The 21,732-nt window shown below is 38.9% G+C and overlaps 1 long non-coding RNA gene across 1 annotated transcript in view; it reads right to left on the bottom strand.

The window, feature by feature from the left end:
* Positions 1-809: 809 nt before the first annotated feature.
* Positions 810-21,732, bottom strand: part of LOC109067673 — a 36,738-nt gene continuing 15,815 nt past the window's right edge. The window contains exons 5-6 of the long non-coding RNA XR_006157239.1: positions 2,186-2,260; positions 810-1,247 (exon numbers count right to left, since the gene is read on the bottom strand). This is a non-coding gene — a long non-coding RNA (uncharacterized LOC109067673). The remainder of the gene's footprint in view (positions 1,248-2,185; positions 2,261-21,732) is intronic.

The following is a 21,732-nucleotide window of genomic DNA, read 5'->3' as shown; positions in this document are numbered from 1 at the left end:
CTTTAGTCCGGGTCCTGATGTGCTCCTACCATTACCTTGAAATACATAGAACTAATAAACTCAAACCTTCTCTGGTGCAAAAAAAAAATAAACCTTATACAATCTAATAGTAATCTAATTATAGAGATTTATAGTAAATACATTCATTACATACATACATGCAATGCAAACTAATACAAAAACATTAAATTGTAATAGAAAATAGACAAAAACACAATGCATTCATTCATGAATCAACATTTATTCAGTGCTATTTTCTACAAATACTAAGCTAAAACATTTTGAACATTAAACCCATTCTTTAACCATGCAAAGTGTTACCAAGTCATGAGCACAGAAAACTGAACACATCAATTCATATATAACACAATATAATCAATTGAAAAAGTTTGTCTTAAGAATGGACATAGTTAATTATGTTATCAGTGAAAATTATTAATAACTACGAGTAGTCTCATTAATACAACTCTCCATAATCTGGTGCAAAAAATAAAGACATAATAAAAAGATATGAAACAATTCAGTAGATACTTCATTACTTTTTTGCAGAAGAAAAGTTCCATTGTTTCCCGAGCGTCCTATATGAGGCACCTGCTACAAATGTCTGGTGATGTGCTTTAATACGGCTTTACTATCAGAAGATAAACCTAAACAATATTACAATTACCAAAGAACCATAGTTCTTGAGCTTCTCAGAAGATAAAAGACATACATTCATAAAGAGTAAAGATATGTAAAATGTGTTGAGTTTCTCAGGAGAATGTGTAATCTCTGATAACTGACTGTGTAGAAGACTCCATCACAGTTTTTAGAAAATGAGCGTGTTGAGTTTCTCAAGATAATGTGTGATCTCTGATAACTGACTGTGGAGAAGACTCTTTCAGACAGTGCTGAGGAGGCAGAGTTAGGTGCTGGACAGCCGATAGAGAAGAGGAATGTCTTTCTTACCCCAGCAGCAGAAGACAGGCTCTTCTGAGGGAAGGGCAGGAGGCTTGATGCAGTGTTTTGCTGTAGAACAAGGGTCCTTCTCAGCACCTGATCTTCTTCAGGAAAAAGTTCCTCTAGTGCAGAGTCAGAGACTCCAGATTTCTTGCAAACTGGAATCTTTTAATAACATTTAGCATATTATTGTAGTCAGGTTTATTGTTTTTATTTTAACACATGGCAAAGGTATGAGAAAATTGCTAAACGTGTTTCTTCCCCCTCTTCTTCATCCTGAGCCTGCACAGTCAATATCCTTCTCTGAGCTGAAAGGGAGGATCATCTTGTTAATGTTGCTAATGTATGTACACAACCATTCAAACATTTTTTTTTTAATGTTTTTTGAGAGAAGTCTCTTCTGCTCACCAAGGCTATATTTATTTGATTACAATCACAGTACAAAACAGTAATATTGTAAAATATTTGTAACATTTAAAACAACAGTTTTCATACTCTTTTTTGAATATACTTTAAAATGTATTTCATTCCTGCAAGGCAAAGCTGAATTTTTCAGTAGCCTTTACTCCAGTCTACAGTGTCACATGATCTTATGTCATATACTGATTTGCTGCTCGAGAAACATTGCTGATTATTATCAATCAGTGCATTTACATGCACTAATCGCATTATTGCCGCTCTGACCAAAGCGTGCATGTGCTCATGACGTACATTAATGACATCAGGTAAGTCCATACTCTGATTTTTTGGAAATAATCACATATTTTGTGCGCATGAAAACAGTTGTGCTACTTAATATTTCTGTGGTAAATCTTGAATTTTTCCTTCATGATTATTATATGAATACAAAGTTCAAAACATAAAAAAAAACTTTTGTAAAATTATAATTAAAAATTAAGTCTTTTCTACCACTTAAATGTCTTCCCAAAGAAAAAAAAAAATCACCTTTTGAACTGTAGTGTAGACAAAAATATTGTGCAGCACAACTCTTTTCAACATTGATAATATTCAGAAATATTTCTCGAACAGCAAATTAGCATATTAGAATGATTTCTGAAGATCATGTGACACTGAAGACTGGAGTAATGATGCTGAAAATTCAGCTTTGATCACAGAAATAAATTATACTTTAAAATATATTTCAAACTTTTGACCAGCTGTGTACATTGCTACATTTAAATGAAAACCACTTGTGATAAACAATGCACACATTCTCAAAAAAAAACAAAAACAAAAAAAAAAACACATTCTGATGATTACTTCCTTTCCTCACTGCTGTCTTCTTCATTTTTTCCCAGACTTCCTTATTTTTCATCTTTCCCTTGAATTTACACAAACATAAACAAATAAAACTAATTAAACAAATAATTTTATAGACAATTTGGATAAGTCACCTGAGACTTTTTTTGATGGTGGCCACAAACTGTGAATCTCCCTTTTGAAATCTTAAGTGGTTCTCCAGCTTCTAAAGGAAAGGCAGATTCTGGGGGCCATTTTCACAGAGAATTTTATCTTACTACTAGGTGTCCTAGCTAGGAGATTTAGCTTAAAACCTATTAACAAAACTCTCAAGGGTCTACAGTAACTAAAAAAGAGGGTTGAGTCATTGCAATGACCTTTTTCTTTGTTAAATTTCCAAACTTGGAGCTCTTAATATTGAACTCTCAAAGTGCACCAGATAGACAAATTTAACTTTAAAATGTATGCAATTTCTTACACGAGACCATGCCCCCAGATCCCCCAAACAACACAAGCCTCCATAGTCTCAAAAAAAAATAATCCTGTGGGAAATACAGCAAAGTGATGTGGTTGTGTATGATTTAGGTATAGGGGAGATCCTTCACATTGGTCAAATTTAGGCCAACTCCAATATTTTTTAAAACATTTAAAAACGGGAGGTTCTCATAAAGGCAGTGGTTTACAATTGTGGTCCTGGGGACCCGCAGCACTGCACACTTTGTATGTCTCTCATTAAACACACATGATTCAGATAATCAGCTCCTTAGGAAAGAGCTCCATGAACTAAACTAAACTTGTGTCAGTTTTTAGATAACTGGTATCAATCTCAGACAGGTTTGGTCAATAGTTTGCAAGGTCTTCTTAAGTAAAAGGAAACCCTATTTAAAGAGGTTGTTCCACATTATTAAGCAAGTCACAGTTCTCATGAAATATGGTGAGGAAGAAAGATCTTTCTGTAGATGAAAAGTATTAAACAATGCAATGTCTTGCAAAAGGCATCAAAACAAACAATATTTCATGAAAAGCAAATAGAGATTATTGAACTGTCAAAAGATTTGTGAGTGACTTAGAGTACAGAAGATCTTGGTCAGATAAAGATGAACTGTGTTGTAATGGCAGCAGTAAAAAAGCCACTGCTGAGCAGCAGACTGGTGTTTGAAACTACTGGAGTCTCAAGATCCTCTCAATGTAGACTGACAGTTGTGTGTAAAGCTGCGTTTCAGTCACTGCTAACCAAACCTCACAAAGAGAAACCTGCACAGTGGCTGAGGAAACAGATTTTCAAACTGTTTAGCACAATGGTATTTATGCAGCATGGGATAGTGTGTTATCCTGCATGAAAATCCTTTTATTTCCGAGAGGACTATTCTTCATTATTTACCACAGCAGAAAATGGTAGTGCAGAAGTCATTTTGACACTTACATCTCACTTCCCAATATTCCAACCCAAATCATCACCCACCGCCTCCTTGCTGATGTTTCAGTCTCATTGGAATAGGATGACCATTCATCAACTATCAGAAATCCATTTATCTGGACCATCCATTGTACTGCAGCATTCGTAAGTGAATAAAACTATTTAAAAACAAGTCTTCATGTGTTTCTACAGCCACTGTGCAGGTTTCTCTTTGTGAGGTTTGGTTAGCAGTGACTGAAACGCAGCTTTGCACACAACTGTCAGTCTGCATGGAGAGGATCTTGAGACTCCAGTAGCTTCAAACACCTGTCTGCTCCTCAGCAGTGGCTTTTTTACAGCTGCCATTACAATACAGTTAATTTGTTTGACAGAAACTTTGCTTAATAAATCTTTATCTCACCCAAGATCTTCTGTACTCTAAGTCACTCACAAATCTTTTGACAGTCAATAATCTCTATTTGCTTTTCACAAAATATTGTTTTGTTTTTCATACTTTTCATCTTCCTCACCATATTTCATGAGAACTGTGACTTGCTTATTAATTTGGAACAACCTCTTTAAATAGGGTTTCCATTTACCTAAGAAGGCCTGGCAAACTATTGACCAAACCTGTCTGAGATTTATACCAGTTATCTAAAAAGATGTGAAAAACCACAAAACAAAAATCTGACTATTTATTGTAACAAAACCCTATTGATATCACTTGCATAATACAGGGTTCCCACTCTTTCATGAACACCAGATTCAAGGACTTTCAAGGACTTTTTAAAGTACCATTTTATTAAATCAAGCACCTTTGAAATTCACAACCCCAGCACATAACATCATGAAAGTCCTTACTGTACTTTACCATTTCACTTACACTTAATATTTACATAAAGAAATGTCAGAGTAATAATGATGTTTTGAATGTGTAGGTTTTTATAAATTTAAAACCGTTTTAGACAGTCGTGTTTTAAAGGACTTGAAATCCATTAAATTCAATACTGCTAATATTCAAATGCAGTTTCTGAAATATTGATAAAAAATGCATTACACTGTTTTTTGCTGTAGTACTTGTACAAAATTTAAGAGTTTTTAAATTAAGAATGTCTCAATTTTTTAATTAATAAAACGCTGCTAAATGTTGTGATAACATTTATTAAAATTATTTTGTAAATCTCTTTTTATTGTAAATCCCATTGAATTTGCACTTTCCCAGCACTGAGACTGATAGCCTAATTAGCACTGCTTCTCCTTAGGTTAATGCGCTAGACTTTGGGATTGGGTTCCCGCGGGACGCAAATCTCCGGTTAGGGTAAAAACCCCCCGCTACCGCGAGATTTGCCTATTTAAATACCCCACATATTGATAGCGGCTCACTGATGTGCGAAAATTATATGCCATATACGGGAGCAGGACACACATTGCAGGAACGCGGGAGGTAGGGTACAACGGGGCTAAAGGCACACCTTAAGAAAAACTGTGCTATTCACTGCGCCTAAAATATGTTATATTTCAAATAATACATACAAAATAATAAAAACCCAAAATATGTTTGTATGACTATTAACAGAGAAACTGATTTTGTGTGAAAATAAACAATTCAAGTTATTTGTTTTGTTTAAAAATCCTATAAATGTATGAGGTGGCAAGAGGGGCCTTTTACCCAACACGGGGGAAGAGGCGCCCCAGCACGGGGTAAAAGGCCCACAGAGGACCATAGATACAATACCTTAAGCTAACAAAAAATTTTGTTGTTTTTTTTTTTTTTTTTTTTATAATGTTTAAGTTAATACTTGTTCAAAACATTCACTTTAGCAGAGTTTGTACTATTTTCTGCACATTTTGAAAAAATATAAATTATTTTTTTGTTCAGTCTATGCAAATAGGCGTTTTGTGGCATATCGCCGAAAATAACTTAAATTACACTTTCAGTTTTGATCGTACAGGTAAGAGCAATACATCAATAGAATCTGTAAAGGGTCTGCTTTTATTTGTATACACACATAATAAGAAAACTTTGGGCATTTATAAATAAAGAAAACAAACAGATTGCGCTGTCTGCAGCCTTTGTCTGCGTGATCTTCATTTACAAATACGTTATTAAAATAAACTGAAACTTAACAAATACTCTACAAAGAGATATGAGATGTAGCACACTTGAAGGAATGAACAAGCGTGTGTTTTGGTTGGGTTCTTTTATTCAGTCAGCGTCATTCGCAACAGCTCCCTACCACACAGTACAACATGACTCAATACCGATAGTCTCGTTCAAAACCTCGCGTGAACTAACTTTTCTTTTCTAGGTTTTTTCTCCGGGGGGTTTTCTCTCTCTGGCTTACTGCCACCCCAACTGGACACCCATCACATAGCTGTATACTACAAATTGACATGCATGTACTGAATAATTAAATAACCATTATTAATAAAATAACTGAAATTACAAAAACTATTTACATGGGGGGGGGGTCTAGCTTTTAACTCACAATTATCTTATAACAATTATACTATTCTATCAATGTATATTCTAGATTTCCCCACATTCTCCCCTACAAAACAGAATGTAGTCCCGACATTCTCAGAATAAATTACTGGTTATCTACCTGTAGATAATTTCTTTGGTAGGAGTCAGTGATAACAACAGTTTTAGTACTCGTGCTATACTGTCACACTACACACAACTGTATCTCCTTTTCATGCAGTGTGTTTGTAGCAGACATCATTGTGCACCATGATCTTCTACCACCATCGCTGTTTATCAACAGGAATCTGTACGTTCACTGAAGGAATCTAACCTTGCACCATTGAAACAATTTACTAAATGTTTTCTTCTGGAATGTGATGGTAACTATTTCTCTCTCAAACAAAAATATGAACTCAATCTTATTCTGATCTTAATTTAACATTTTAACTAGAACTAATTTACTGTGATTTAATTCAGCAGTTTTACCCATCTACAATACTAGGCTGACCTAGAGTATGGTAAGTAAACAATTTTTTTTGTTTTTCTGTTTCTCAAAGGATATACTCTTTTGCAGGCAGGTTGTGAAGGAAGTCTCCCCGTCACTCTCTTCAGGATCATCAGTTTCTCCAGCCTCCTCTCTGGATGACGACGACACATCGTCTTCTCTCCCTTCCTGCTCCCTTGTTCATGTTCAACCCTCTGATTCTGCATCGTTCAGCATCACTGTTGTCTCCTGAATGAGGTTCTGGAGGTTCTCCGATGCTCTGATTCTCCTTTTGACTGCCACTCCAACCAGGCATTTCCAATCATCCTCACCATCTGAACTATCCCAGAATGTTTGATTTTGCTGTGTCAATGTTTTTTCAGTCTTGGCTTTTTTCTTGGTTTTTCTTTTTCAGGTCTTCCAGGTAAACATTCTCTCTCTGCAGGTAAGTAGTCACACGGTAACAAGAGGTTCCTGTGTAGTGTTCTTGTTTTCCCTTTGCCTTGTTCAGGTCGAACTTCATATACCGGACTATCCTGGTACTTCCTCTTGGTGACGACATAAACTTGTTCCTCCCAAAATGATCGAAGCTTCCCAGGTCCACCTTTTCCTTGAAGTTCCGAACAAGTACTCTGTTCCCAGGGATCAGTTCAGCTCCGTGTATTTTCTTATCATACAAAGGCTTTACATCTTTCTTTCTCTTTGTGTGACACTCTTGAGGCTAACTTTGTAAGCTTCTGTCATTCTCTTTCTCCAGTCCTCAGCATAGTCATGGTACGATGAGCTTTGGTTCTTTGCTGGTACACCGAACATGATATCAATGGGCAGTCTCTTGGGGTACGGTACCGAACAGGAACAGCAGATAATAGGTAGCAAACCCTGTAGGCCTCACTTTTCGTACAGTTGTATGCATTCAAAAGGGTGGCCATCTTGGGTCATGGCGCTGGCTCAGCGGCCGTGCGTGATGTGAGTAATCCTGGGAATCTCTAGGATCTGAGCACATCCTGGGAAAAAGTAACTTAATAATGTCTCCGACGGGCCATATTGGGCTGGTGGCGCTGGGCTGGCGCCCAATCTTGTGCTGGTGGCGCTGGGCTGGCGGCCTTGTGCTTGTGGCGCGGGCCTGGCGGCTATCTATGTGCTGTGGCGTGGGTGGCGGCAATCTCTTCTGGAGAACAGGTAGTGGTCGAAGATCCATTGAGCCGATGGCGAGGTAATGGGTAACCCCCAAAAAGTCTAGGAATTCTCCAGCCCCTTCATCCCCCACCGACGGCCAAAAGGGTTCAATTTTTTTCAGGGAGTCATTAAACAATGCTTTAGGCCTCATCGTTAATACCCCCGCCCCTACCGCCCATAGTCCAGAACGCCTTGAGCCAGATCACCACCTCACGCCCCCTTTGACGAAGGTGGGTTAAGTTTCCGTAGTCTACCCCTCCGTTCTCCATGGTGGTGGGGGAAAAGCGTTCAAACCCCAAACCGCGGATCTATGTGTGACGGAGTCCTCGTCACGACACGTACACAAAGAGGTAGATCCAAATTTGGCAGGTTTAATGGGTAATCCAGAAAATCATAAAACTACCAGGCAAACGGTCAAAATCAGGTAATCAGTCCCAACAAGAAACACGAACAAGCACCAAAACACAAAAACCAGCCAGAGTGACATAAAACAAGGACCTCGTGACAAAGACAGAAACAAACCAGGATATATAGACAGTGATTACAATAAACGGGGAATTGGCCTGAGTGCAATGGAAACGACAGAGGACCGCTGAGTGGAATGAGCAGTGATGAACAGGACAAGACTATGGGAAATGCAGCTCTAAAGTGGGGGGGACCGAATAAGGGAAGTGGATACCTCTAGTGGACCACCCAGGGGAACACAAACCAGGACACCGTGGGACCACCCTCGCTGCCGGACAATCTACCTCAAAACGCTGCAAAAGCAGAGCTGTTAAAATGCTCAAGGACTCAAACCCCCTTAGTAAACAATTTTTCACTTTGCTTGCCATATGGTAAGGCTTCGTTGCCTGATGCAACAAACTGAGAACACTTAGGAGGAGTTTCTTCCCCAGCCATCAGGCTCCTGAACTCAAAAAACCAGCCTATTAACATTTCAAACATGAATCTACTTAATAATCATTAATCAGTTAAGTTATGCATCATTCTATAACTCATATTGAATATTGACAGTGTCACAACCTGTTTGGCACATTCGCCTCTTGAACTCCTGTGTGTCTAATATTTAACGGACTACCAGTATAATGCACATATGCACATTAGCCTCTTGACATTCCTGTGTATCTTAATATTTCAGGACTACGAGTATATGTACATAGGCACCTTCGGCCTCTTGTAAATTCCGTGTATCTTCATAACTTAAGACTACAGTATACTTTCATGCAAATTTTTATTCTATTCTACTAAGTTAATTAAACAGGATTACGTTTGTATCTATTTTATTCTATATTTTTTTTGTTTAACTTTTATTCATTTTTTCATACCTATATTTATGGATATTTGCCTCTGGGCATTCTTTAATAATTGCATTGTCATGGAGCAGACCTGACTAACATTTCACTGCTGGTTATCTTCATCAATTCAATTCAAGTTTTTTTGTCTTACGCTTTTTACGATACCAAAACTTCATTACAAAGCACGTTACAGAAAATTAAGTTTCTACCAATATTTAGTACTAGCTTATCAGTGGTGACGTCAGTTCAATGTGCATAGGCGAAATGTTCAGGAAAAATCCAAAAAAAGGGACGTAAACAAACAGACGATTAAAAACTATAACAGCATTATGCATCAAACTTATAGCAAACTGTGTTATAGTTCGTATGTGACTCTGGGTAGATCATCCTGAGGTCCTCTGAGGGGTCGGCATCATCTCTTCTCAGGTGTTCTGCGATCCAGACTGGAGCTTGTGTAAATCCTAATAGAGACATAATTAGGCGTCCCAGCTGCTGTTCCAGCCAAGTAAAATTAATAATTCGTTAACCCCAAGCTAAAGAATCATAATGGCACATTTGATCAGATAAACTGCAGTCCAAAATTTATGAGATGCCATTATTTGAATGCTTGGACAAAGAGGTGTGTTTTAATCTAGATTTAAACAGAGGAAGTATGTCGGACCCCGAAAACATTATCAGGAAGTCTATTCCAGAGTTTGGGAGCCAAATGCGGAAAAAGCTCCTCTACTCTTTAGGGTGACTTTCGATCTAGGTACTATGCAAAAGTCCAGGCGTTTTGTGACCTTAGGGAGCGTGATGGGGATACGGGTTGTAGAGTGGTAGAAGACTAGTTAGGTACGCAGGAGACTAAAACATTAAGAGGGCTTTATAAGTAAGTAATAATATTTTGAACTGATACGGAAATTAATAGGCGTAGCCAGTGCAGGACTGTAAAAAGTGGGGTAATATGATTTATTTTCTGACCTGGTAAGGGACCTAGCCGCTGCATTTGGAAAAACTGTAGCTTGTGTATTGGGATGCAGGACAACCATCCTAGAAGTGCATTACAATAGACAGGCTAGAGGTTCATGACCGCCAATGAACTAGATTTTCTGCATCAGGAACAGGTACATGTTCGTTAGCTTGCAATGTTTCTTACTGTCTAATATAACACCCAGATTTTTGACAGTAGAGGAAGTAACAGTACATCCGTTCATAATGCAAATTGTACTCTACGAGAGTCTGTGTAATGTTCTGTACAATAAGTATATCTCTGTCTTATCGAAATTTAAATTAGGAGGAAAATTATTTGGTCACCCATCTTTCCATTTTGTAATACACGATGTTACTTGGATAATTTGAAGTTCACACTGGTCTTGTTAGATATAGAGGTTGAGTATCATCCGCATAACCAGTGGAAAACTAATCCCGTATTTTCTAATGATATATGCACCAAGAGGACATAACATGGATATTGAAATAGCAGAGGCCTAGGGACAGACTCCTTGTGGAACTCCAGTATTTTACTGGTGTAAATGAGATGACCTCCCACATTTAGATAAACAAAGTGGTAGGACGATCGGAAGGTAGATCCTAAACCTCTAAAGGCCTGCCCTGACTACCTGTATAGTTTTGTAATCTTCTATCTAGTATGTCGTGGATCTATGGTGTCGAACGCAGCACTAAGATCAAGTAAAAACTAGCAATGAGATGCAGCCTGATCTGAAGCAAGAAGCAAAGTCAAGCCTGTAATTTTAATATGTAGTTTCTGTGCTATGATGGGCCTGAAACCCACTGAAATTCCTCAGAGAGATCAGTTTTTTTGCAGGTAGGAGCACAATTGAGCACACAACTTTTTCTAAATTTGTAGACATAAATGGAAGATTTGAAATGGGTCTGTAATTTGCCAGTTCACTAGGATCACTGGTGGTTTCTTAATAAAGGCTTAATAACCGCCACCTTGAATGGTTTTGGGCGTGACCTAAGATAACGGCAGGTTATAATATTGATACGGTTTTTCTGCTACAGGTAACAACTCTTTCAGTAAATTTAGTGGGTACAGGAATCTAATAAACATGTTGTTGTTTAGATTGCAGTGATAAGTTATTTAGCTCTTTCTGTCTAATAGTGTAAAGCACTGCAGTTTATTCTTTGGGTTGCGATGCGATAAAAATAAATTATTAGACGCTTGTAGGAATCTACATTTGTTATTGGCATTTCTGATGTTATCCTTTTATAGTGAAATTCATAGAAGTCATACTATTTAACACAACTGGGGAATATTTAGATAAAGGTGGCATCTAGTTTATTTGACAGCATCGCCCTTTCTGCTAAATAAAAACAACATAGATTATTTTAGTTTATTTCTATAGGTTTATTAGATGTAATAAGCCTAGCAGTTTTTGACCTGTCTATAGCTGGACATACTGTTTTCCAACTCCAACTTCTAAAAGCTTCCAGTTGGATTTTCTCCATTTACGCTTCAAGACTACGATTTCTGTCTGGAAGAGTGGGTATTAATGTTGAACCTGCACGTACGTTTTTCTCGTAACCTTTTGTTTATCAATTTGATGTGGGGCAACACTGGCTAATGTATAGAGAAGATAGTGCCACGGTTGCCAGGCATTTTTGTCTAGTTCATGTGTATAATTATGAGGGACACGAGCAGGGGTTGAGATAAATCAGCAGGTTTTGCGAAGCTTCTTTGGTGGCTGGAACATAGTTCAGACACGGACATACGCGAAGAGTATATTATTATCATCAATACGCAAAATGCAAGATATAAGGAAATGGTCGTAACATCATCACTTATCTATGCAGTAAGATCGATTCCATGCGATTAAATTAAATCTAGCGATGATTAAAACGATGAGTGGGACGGTGACATTTGGCTTTACTTCCAAAACAGTTAATAAGTTAGTAAAACGCAAGGCCTAATGCATCATTTGTATTATCAATATAATGGAAAGCTCAGAAAAATTCAGCGCTTTATCAGCGGTAACCAACAGGTCTGAGAGAAAATCTCCCAATTCTTTTAGAAATCTGTATATAGCCCTGGTGGTCATACACAGTAGCCAGGAGAAAGAGAACAAGATTTCTTTTGCATATTGACCAGTGTAACATGAGCCTAAAGTATTTCAACTGATTTAAACCTGTATACTGTTTTCTGGGTAACAAGGAGAATATCACTGAAGATGTTGCAACACCTCCCCACGGACCAGTCTGACGGGGTCCTGTTTTATAAACAGTGTTTGATGGGGTAGGACTCCTTAGACCAATTAATAATTTGGTTTTAGGCCAGGTTTCAGTCAAGCAGAGACATCAAACTATATCTGTGATCATATCAGTTACAATTAACGGCTTTGGGTGTGAGTGATCTAATGTTTATGAGCCCAAACTTTAAAAATTGTTTTTGTTCATTTATTTTACGTTTTATGGGTTAATCACGATAAGATGTTTTTATAAGATCTACATTAATTATATTTGGACCTCACTTTCGTGGCAACAGACACAGTCTTACTAGATTTGCACAGCGCAAGTATTCAACATTTTAAGCGGGTAGAACAAAAGTCCATCATAGCAGTTATTTGAGAATTGGTTAATCAAAGGGAGCGTAGAGTCCTGGAGAGTTGTCCGGACAGCCCAGCAGGAGTTCTGCCTCCGACTTGCTGGGGTGCAGGCCTTCAGCGCGGAAAAAAGCCTAGGTCGCTCCCAGAAAGATTCCCAATTATACAAGAGCAGTTTCTGTTCTTTACACCATGCAATAACCATTCATTAGAGCACAAAAAAGTCTACTGAACCTTTCGTCGTCCTGATCGGTCACCGCGGGCGTGTGCTGACGACCGTCGGATCAGGATCCGATAGTCCCCTCTGCAGCGTATCCGTCTGCCGCCCTGCGACCCTGGTGTCGTTAACACCCGTCGTGAAGCACGACCGCTCTGGGGCTCTAGTCGGCCTTCCGGATCAGGGTATCTGCGCAGAAACATCTGAGAAGCACGAGCACCAGGGAAACAGTGATGTGTGCACTTACCTTCGGCTAACGTACACCGGACGTGTCAGACGATGGAGTCTCCGGATGATCACAGCGTCGCATTCCGTACTCGAGAGGGAGAGAAGCGTTCCGTGTGGAGATCCGAAAGCCGGAGGGGGAGAAGTCCGTCGCCGCGGGCTGGCTCGCGCCTCCGCTGCGGATGCACCCAGGGTCAGTGGTGTCCGGCGCCGGCGTGAAGGACATTCCTGGGCCAGATCGCATCCTGGGTGCACCGGGCCTGCGCAGAGAAACCACGGGCGGGGGAGGTGGGGGACGTTAGTAGCACACTGCCATACGAACCTGCATTCAAAGGTAGACAAACATCGCCATTATTAAAGCAAGTAACAGTGGTAAGTAGATAAGCAATGGTAAAGTGTGTGAATAGAGTCTTACGATGCACGCGGGTTTTAGCGAAAACCCACGCTGGTGATGCATAATGGGCTCTAAGCTACTAGGGGAATTCTCTCTCTATATTACGAGTATGTGACAAATAAAAAATCGAATCTTGTCCATTACGGGCACAGTGATGTATTACAGTCCACCACCAGACTGAACAGAGAGCGATCAAGTTTCATGTGGTTGGACCACAGTAATGGAATAAAACCGCAACTAAATAATCATATTATCAACTTTCGATTTTTAAAGCTCTTTTTACAAACTGTCTACTGGCTTTTTAACTGGTGTGTGTCAAAGAAACTCTGTTACCACAGTAATGGCAGTCATCAGGCCAATGCACCCCAGATGCCAATCACCAGAATATCTAATCACCCTTGCTCACCTGTCACTTCATTAAGCTCCCTATATCCCTGCACTCCTCTCACTCCCTCATGTCTGGTCTACAGTCGACCATGGGATGTTAGTCATGGCTCCTTACCGCAGCTTCCCGGTGATACAGACCATCTGAGATGCTCCAACGCTCCAATACTGCACTGCTCCTCCATTCCTCTGGAAACCTGCAATAATACAACCATTGATCCTTACAGCTAAGAGACTCTAATATCTTACCCATCACAAAATCTACTCGCACTAACTTCCATCCTATCTCTCTTTCAATAAAGCTGCTGTGAAATTTCTTAGAGTGCTAGCTTGCTGACAGAAGAACGGACCCAACACTTCTGATATGGGACCTGGGACCCAATCCAGTGGATGTATTGGAGGAATTGGTCAACACACTCAGGGCAGCCCTCAGCCCACTCCCATTCCACCCTTCTGTAAGTCCCACATGTACATTCCTGAAAACAGGCAAGGCGTTGCGTGGGCACGTGATCTGGAATGCTCGAGTGTACCAAATTAACTCTTTAGAGCCTTCACTTATCATTTTAAGGAGTCTCTGTACCACAACGGAGAGTTATCCATCCCAAAATCAACTTCTGTGGCTGCGCCAAGGCACATCATCCCCCAGCGATTACACCCTGCAGTTTTGCACATTGTCAGCTACTAAGCAGGTGGAACGAGCTGCCCTGCCTGGTACATGCTTGAGTAACATTTAATTCAGACCATGATAATTCTCTACATGTCACTGTTACCAGTGCAATTCTGATCACAGATCATGACGTCAACTTGGGGTTTCCTCAGGAAAACTTCTTATCCTAAACTCGCCTAAGTAATTTAATCGCCCGTAGACGCCAAACACGGGAGCTCTGATGTCGAGACACATACAGGGAACGGACTGCTAGGGGGGTGTGGGCAGGTGTATAGAGCTCCTCCGATTCCACACTTCAAATGTGGATGCTTGTTATGGAAACCACTGCATTTCTGGTACTGGAGATGTTACCACAGTGGAGATCTCCTGGGAACAACACTCAAAACTCACAAGCCAGTCAGATGGGATCCCTGTGAGATCGTTGCTGGACGATGTCTTGTCACCAAAACGCCTGTCCGCTGTCCCAGACTGCTGCAGAAACTAGGTCAAGATTCCAGTCTGTTCCACATCACGAAAGTCTGCCTCTGGAAAGCTGACCATTCCATCTGACTACAAGGCGGTTCCCGGAGGTTTTCAACCGCGGCAGCCACCTGTTTACCACCTCACGGCAATGGGAAAACTGCGCTATTGACCTGCTGCATGGAGCTACCAATCCCCAAGGTTAGAATGTATTCAGTCCTGGGCCCATGGGTGGGCACGGGGAGCCTTGCCCGCCTGTGAGTCACTAGTGACCCGCCATGGACGGAGCTGCGGTTTCCCTTAAACACGGTTCACAAGCTCCACGGCCCACCAACCAACCCCTTTCTTCCAGATAACACAGTTACGTCGTGACACGTAAACTGGAACCAGAACAATTCGCGCCAGCGACGTACCATACCGTTCCAGCGACGTAACTTTTGTGAGTCCCATATCCGTCGTGCGACGTTATTTGGTACGTCCCTGACACGTGTGAGAACGTCCTAACGCCAAACTGGCACGTTGTGATGCAGAACGTGTCTATAAAGGAGCCAGATTGGTGCAGCGCGTACCCAATACTTCCAGCGACGTAACTTTGTGATTCCCATATGCTTCGTAGCGATGTTATAGTCGCACGTCGCTGTAACGTGATGAGTATCTTTCCCAACGAACCAAACTGGCACGTTGTGAGGGACTGACAGTTCCGGATCATATTGGTCGCAGCAAACGTACAGTTTGGGCCTAACGACCAAAATACCACCTTTATTTTTTAATATTTACACCTCACCTTTAGGTCCGAGGTCCTGATGTGCTCCTAGCCAGTTACCTGAAAATACATAGAACTATAAACTCAAACCTTCTCTGGTGCAAAAAAATAACCCTTAAAAAACAATCTAATAGTAATTAATTATAATGAGAGATTATAGTAAAATACATGCCATTTACATTACATACATGCAATGCCAATACTAATACTAAAAAAGCATTTAAATTGTAATAGGAAAATAGACAAAAACACAAATTGCGATTCATTCAGTGACTCAAACATTATTTCAGTGCTATTTTTCTACAAATACTAAAGCTAAAACATTTTGAACATTAAACCCATTCTTTAACCATGCAAAGTGTTACCAAGTCATGAGCACAGAAAACAGAACAACATCACATTCATATATAACACCAAGTATAATCAATTGAAAAGTTTTGCCATTAAGCAATGGACATAGTTTAATTATGTTTCAGCAGAAAATTATTAAATAACTACGAGTAGTCTCATTAATACAACTCCTCCATATCATGGTTTTGCAAAAAATAAAGACATAGATAAAAAGATATGAAACAATTTCAGTAAGATACTTCATTACTTTTTTTGCAAGGAAGAAAAGTGCCATTGTTTCCCGAGCGTCCTATATTGATGCACACTGCTAAAAATGTCTGGTGAATGTGCTTGTTAATAACGGCCTGTTACTACTCAGAAGATAAACCTAAACAATATTACAATTACCAAACGACCATAGTGTCTGTGAGCTTCTCAGAAGATAAAAGACATACATTCCATAAAAGAGTAGAGCTATGTACAATTAACAATATGGAGGATTTCTAGTCATCTCTCCCTGTATTAATTTGGCCCACTTCAAAACCCAAACAGTTTTTAGAAAATGAGTGTGTTGAGTTCTCAGTGGAGGAGAGAATGTGATCTCTGACATAACTGACTGTTGGAGAAGACTCTTTCAGAAGACCAGTGCTGAGGGAGGCCAAGAGTTAGGTGATGGACAGCCCGATAGAGAAGATGAATGTCTTTCTTACCCTCAGCACAGCAGATCAGGACAGGCCTTCTGAGGGAAGGGCAGGAGGCTTGATTGCAGTGATTTGCTAGGATGCCTGTAGAACAACGGTTCCTCTCTCGCACCTGATCCTTCTTCAGGAAAAAAGATGCCTCTAGTGGGCAGAGTCAGACGACTTCCAGATTATCCTTGCAAACTGGAATCTTTGTTAATATACATTTCGCGATATTATTGTAGTCAGGTTTATTGTTTTTTTATTTTAACACATGGCAAAGGTACGTGACGCGAAAAAATGACTAAAAAAAAAACGTCGTTCTTTTCCCCCTCTTTCTTCATCCCTGAGCCTGCCACAGTCAATATCCTTCTCTGAGCTGAAAGGGAGGATCATCTTGTTAATGTTGCTAATGTATGTACACAACCATTCACACATTTTTTTTTGTTAATGTTTTTTTGAGAGAAGTCTCTTCTGCTCACTCAAGGCATATCATTTATTTGATTAGCATCACAGTACAAAACAGTAATATTGTAAATATTTGTAACATGTTAAACAACCAGTTTCATACTCTTTTTTGAATATAACTTTTAAAATAGTATTTCAGTCCTGCAAGGCCAAAGCTGAATTTTTCCAGTAGCCCTTTACTCCAGTCGACAGTGAACATGAGCTTATGTCATATACTGGATTTTGCTGCTCGATAACATTGCTGATTCTATCACTCAGTGCAATTACATGCACTTACTCGCATTATTGCCGCTCTGGACCAAAAGCGTGCATGTGCGCATGACGTACATTCAAATGACCATCAGGTAAGTCCCCAACTCTGATTTTTGGAAATAATCACATTATTTGTGGCGCATGGAACCAGTTGTGTGCTTACTTAAATTGTCTGTGATACATTCTTGGATGTTTTCTCTTTCTGATTATTATATGAAAGTACAAAGTTCAAAACATAAAAAAAAAAAAAAACCTTTTGTAAAATTAATAATTCCAAATTGTAAGTCTTTTCTACCCTTAAAATGGTCTTCCCTAATAGAAAAAAAAAAAATCACCTTTTGAACTGTAGTGTGGACAAAAAATAGTTGGCAGACACAACTCTTTTCAAACAGGGATAATATCCAGAAATATTTTCTCGCACAGCAAATTAGCATATTAGAAAGATTTCTGAATATTAGTGTGACACTTGAAGACTGGAGTAATGATGCTGAAAATCAGCCTTTGATCACAGAAATAAATTTATACTTTAAAATATATTTCTTTTCAAACTTATTGACCCCAGCTGTGTACATTGCTACAATTTAAATGGAAAACCACTTGTGTTAAACAATGCCACACATTCTCAAAAAAAAAAACAACAAAACAAAAAAAAAAACACAGTCATGATGATTTCGATCCTTTTCCCACTGCTGTCTTCTTCATTTTTTCCAGAATTCCTTAATTTTCATCTCTTCCCTTTTGAATTTACACACAAATTAAACAGAATTAAACTAATTACACAAAATAATTTTATAGACACTTTGGATAACCCAAGTCACCTGGAGCAGTTTTTTTGATGGTGGCCACAACTGTGGAATCGTACCTTTTGAAATCTTAAGTGGTTCTCTCAGCTTCTAAAGGAAAGGCCAGATTCTGGGGCCATTTTTCACCAGTAGAGATTTTTATCTTACTACTAGGGTCCTAGCTAGGAGAGTTTTAGCCTTAAAACCTAATTAACAAAAATATACAGAGGTCTCGCAGCTAACCTAAAAAAAGAGGGCAATTGAGTCATATCTTCCGCACACAAATGAAGACACCACTCTTTTCTTTGTTTAAATTATTCCAAACTTGGAAGCTAACCATTAACACTATTGAAACTCTACAAAAGTGCAACCAGATAGACGCAAACTTTAAACTTTCACCAAATGTAAACATAAGGCGGCCAATTTCTTACAACAGGAGACCTGCCCCCAGACTCCCCCAAACAACACAAGCCTCGCATAGTCTCAAAAAAAAAACTAATCCTGTGGGGAATACAGCAAAGTGATGTGGTTGTTGTATGCATTTGGTATATCAGGGGATCCTTTACATTGGTTCAAATTAGGCCAACTCCAATATTTTTTAACTTTTAAAAAAAAACCGGGAGGTTTCTGCAGAAAAGGCTAGTGGTTTAGCAAGGTGGTCCCTTGGGGACCCCGCAAGCACTGCACACTTTTTATGTCTCTCATTAAACACACATGATTCAATAATCAGCTCCTTAGAAAAGAGCTCCATGAACTAAAATTAAACTTGTGTCAGTTTTGTCAGATACCACTGGTATCAATCTCAGACAGGTTTGGGTCAATAGTTTGCAAGGTCTTCTTAAGTAAAAGGAAACCCTTTTAAAGAGGTTGTTCCCACATTATTAAGCAGGTCACAGTTCTCATGAAATTATGGTGAGAGGAAGAAAGTTCTTTCTGAAGATGAAAAGTATGAAACAATGCAATGTCTTGCAAAAGGCATCAAAACAAACAAATATTTTTGAAAAAGCAAATAGAGATTATTGAACTGTCCCCCCCCCCCCCAAAGATTTGTGAGTGACTTAGAGTACAGAAGATCTTGGTGAGATAAAGATGAACTGTGTTGTAATGGCAGCAGGGGCCCCCAAAAAAAAAGCCACTTGCTGAGCAGCAGACTGGTGTTTGAAACTACTGGAGTTCTCAAGATCCTCTCAATGTAGACTGACAGGTTGTGTTAAAGCTGCGTTTCAGTCACTGCTAACCAAACCTCACAAAGAGAAACCTGCACAGTGGCTGAGGAAACAGATTTTCAAACTGTTTAGCCACAATGGTATTTATGCAGCATGGGATAGTGTGTTATCCTGCATGAAAAATCCGTTTATTTCCGAGAGGACTATTCTTCATTTTATACCACAGCAGAAAATGGTAGTGCAGAAGTCATTTTGACACTGACATCTCACTTCCCAATATTCCAACCCAAATCATCACCACCGCCTCCTTGCTGATGTTTCAGTCTCATTGGAATAGGGATGGCCAGTCATCAACTATCAGAAATCCATTTATCTGGACCATCCATTGTACTGCAGCATTCGTAAGTGAATAAAACTATTTAAAAATAAGTCTTCATGTGTTTCTACAAGCCACCTGTGCAGGTTTCTCTTTGTGAGGTTTGGTAGCAGTGGACCTGAAACGCAAGCTTTTGCCACACATAACTGTCAGTCTGCATGAAGAGGATCTTGATACTCCAGTAGCTTCAAACACCTGTCTGCTCCTCAGCAGTGGCTTTTTTACAGCTGCCATTACAATACAGTTAATTTGTTTGACAGAAACTTTGCTTAATAAATCTTTATCTGACCAAGATCTTCTGTGCTCTAAGTCACTCACAAATCTTTTGACAGTGTCCAATAATCTCTATTTGCTTTTCCCACAAAATATTGTTTGTTTTTCATACTTTTCATCTTTCCTCACCATATTTCATTGAGAACTGTGACATTGCTTATTAATTTGGAAAACAACCTCTTTAAATAGGGTTTTCCATTTACCTAAGAAGGCCTGCAAACTATTGACCAAACCTGTCTGAGATTTATACCAGTTATCTAAAAGAGATGTGCCCACTCTTTCATGAACACCACACTCAAAAAAATACCAGAACCATATAAATTACAATTCTATTATACAGGGTTCCCACTCTTTCATGAACACCAGATTCAAGGACTTTCAAGGACTTTTTAAAGTACCATTTTATTAAATCAAGCACCTTTGAAATTCACAACCCCAGCACATAACATCATGAAAGTCCTTACTGTACTTACCATTTCACTTACACTTAATATTTACATAAAGAAATGTCAGAGTAATAATGATTTTTTGAATGTGTAGGTTTTATAAATTTAAAAAACCGTTTTAGACAGTCGTGTGTTTAAAGGACTTGAAATCCATTATTAATTCAATACTGCTAATATTCAAATGCAGTTTCTGAAAATATTGATAAAAAAATGCATTACACTGTTTTTTTGCTGTAGTACTTGTACAAAATTTAAGAGTTTTTAAATTAAGAATGTCTCAATTTTTTAAATTAAATAAAACGCTGCTAAATGTTGTGATACATTTATTAAAATTATTTTGTAAATCTCTTTTTATTGTAAATCCCATTGATTTTGCACTTTCCCAGGCACTGAGACTGATAGCCTAATTAGCACTGCTTCTCCATAAGTAATGCGCTAGACTTTTTGGGATTGGGTTCCCGCGGGACGCAAATCTCCGGTTAGGGTAAAAACCCCCCGCTACCGCGAGATTTGCCTATTTAAATACCCCGCATATTGATAGCGGCTCACTGATGTGCCGAAAATTATATGCCATATACGGGAGCAGGACACACATTGCAGGAACGCGGGAGGTAGGGTACAACGGGGCTAAAGGCACACCTTAAGAAAAACTGTGCTATTCACTGCGCCTAAAATATGTTATATTTCAAAATAATACATACAAAATAATAAAAACCAAAATATGTTTGTATTGACTATTAACAGAGCAACTGATTTTGTGTGAAAATAAACAATTCAAGTTATTTGTTTTGTTTAAAAATCCTATAAATGTATGAGGTGGCAAGAGGGGCCTTTTACCCAACACGGGGGAAGAGGCGCCCCAGCACGGGGGGTAAAAGGCCCACAGAAGGACAATAGATACAATACCTTAAGCTAACAAAAACTTTTGTTGTTGTTTTTTTTTTTTTTTTTTTTTTTATAATGTTTAAGTTAATACTTGTTCAAAACCATTCACTTTAGCAGAGTTTGTACTATTTTCTGCACATTTGAAAAAATATAAATTATTTTTTTGTTCAGTCTATGCAAATAGGCGTTTTGTGGGCATATCGCCGAAAATAACTTAAATTACACTTTCAGTTTTGATCGTACAGGTAAGAGCAATACATCAATATAATCTGTAAAGGGTCTGCTTTTATTTGTATACCCACATAATAAGAAATACTTTGGGCATTTATAAAATAAAGAAAAAACAGATTGCGCTGTCTGCAGCCTTTGTCTGCGTGCATCTTCATTTACAAATACGTTATTTAAAATAAACTGAAACTAAACA

Source organism: Cyprinus carpio, chromosome B19 (assembly GCF_018340385.1).
Source record: "Cyprinus carpio isolate SPL01 chromosome B19, ASM1834038v1, whole genome shotgun sequence".
NCBI classification, from domain to species: domain Eukaryota; kingdom Metazoa; phylum Chordata; class Actinopteri; order Cypriniformes; family Cyprinidae; genus Cyprinus; species Cyprinus carpio.
This window is presented reverse-complemented; position numbering and strand designations above follow the sequence as displayed.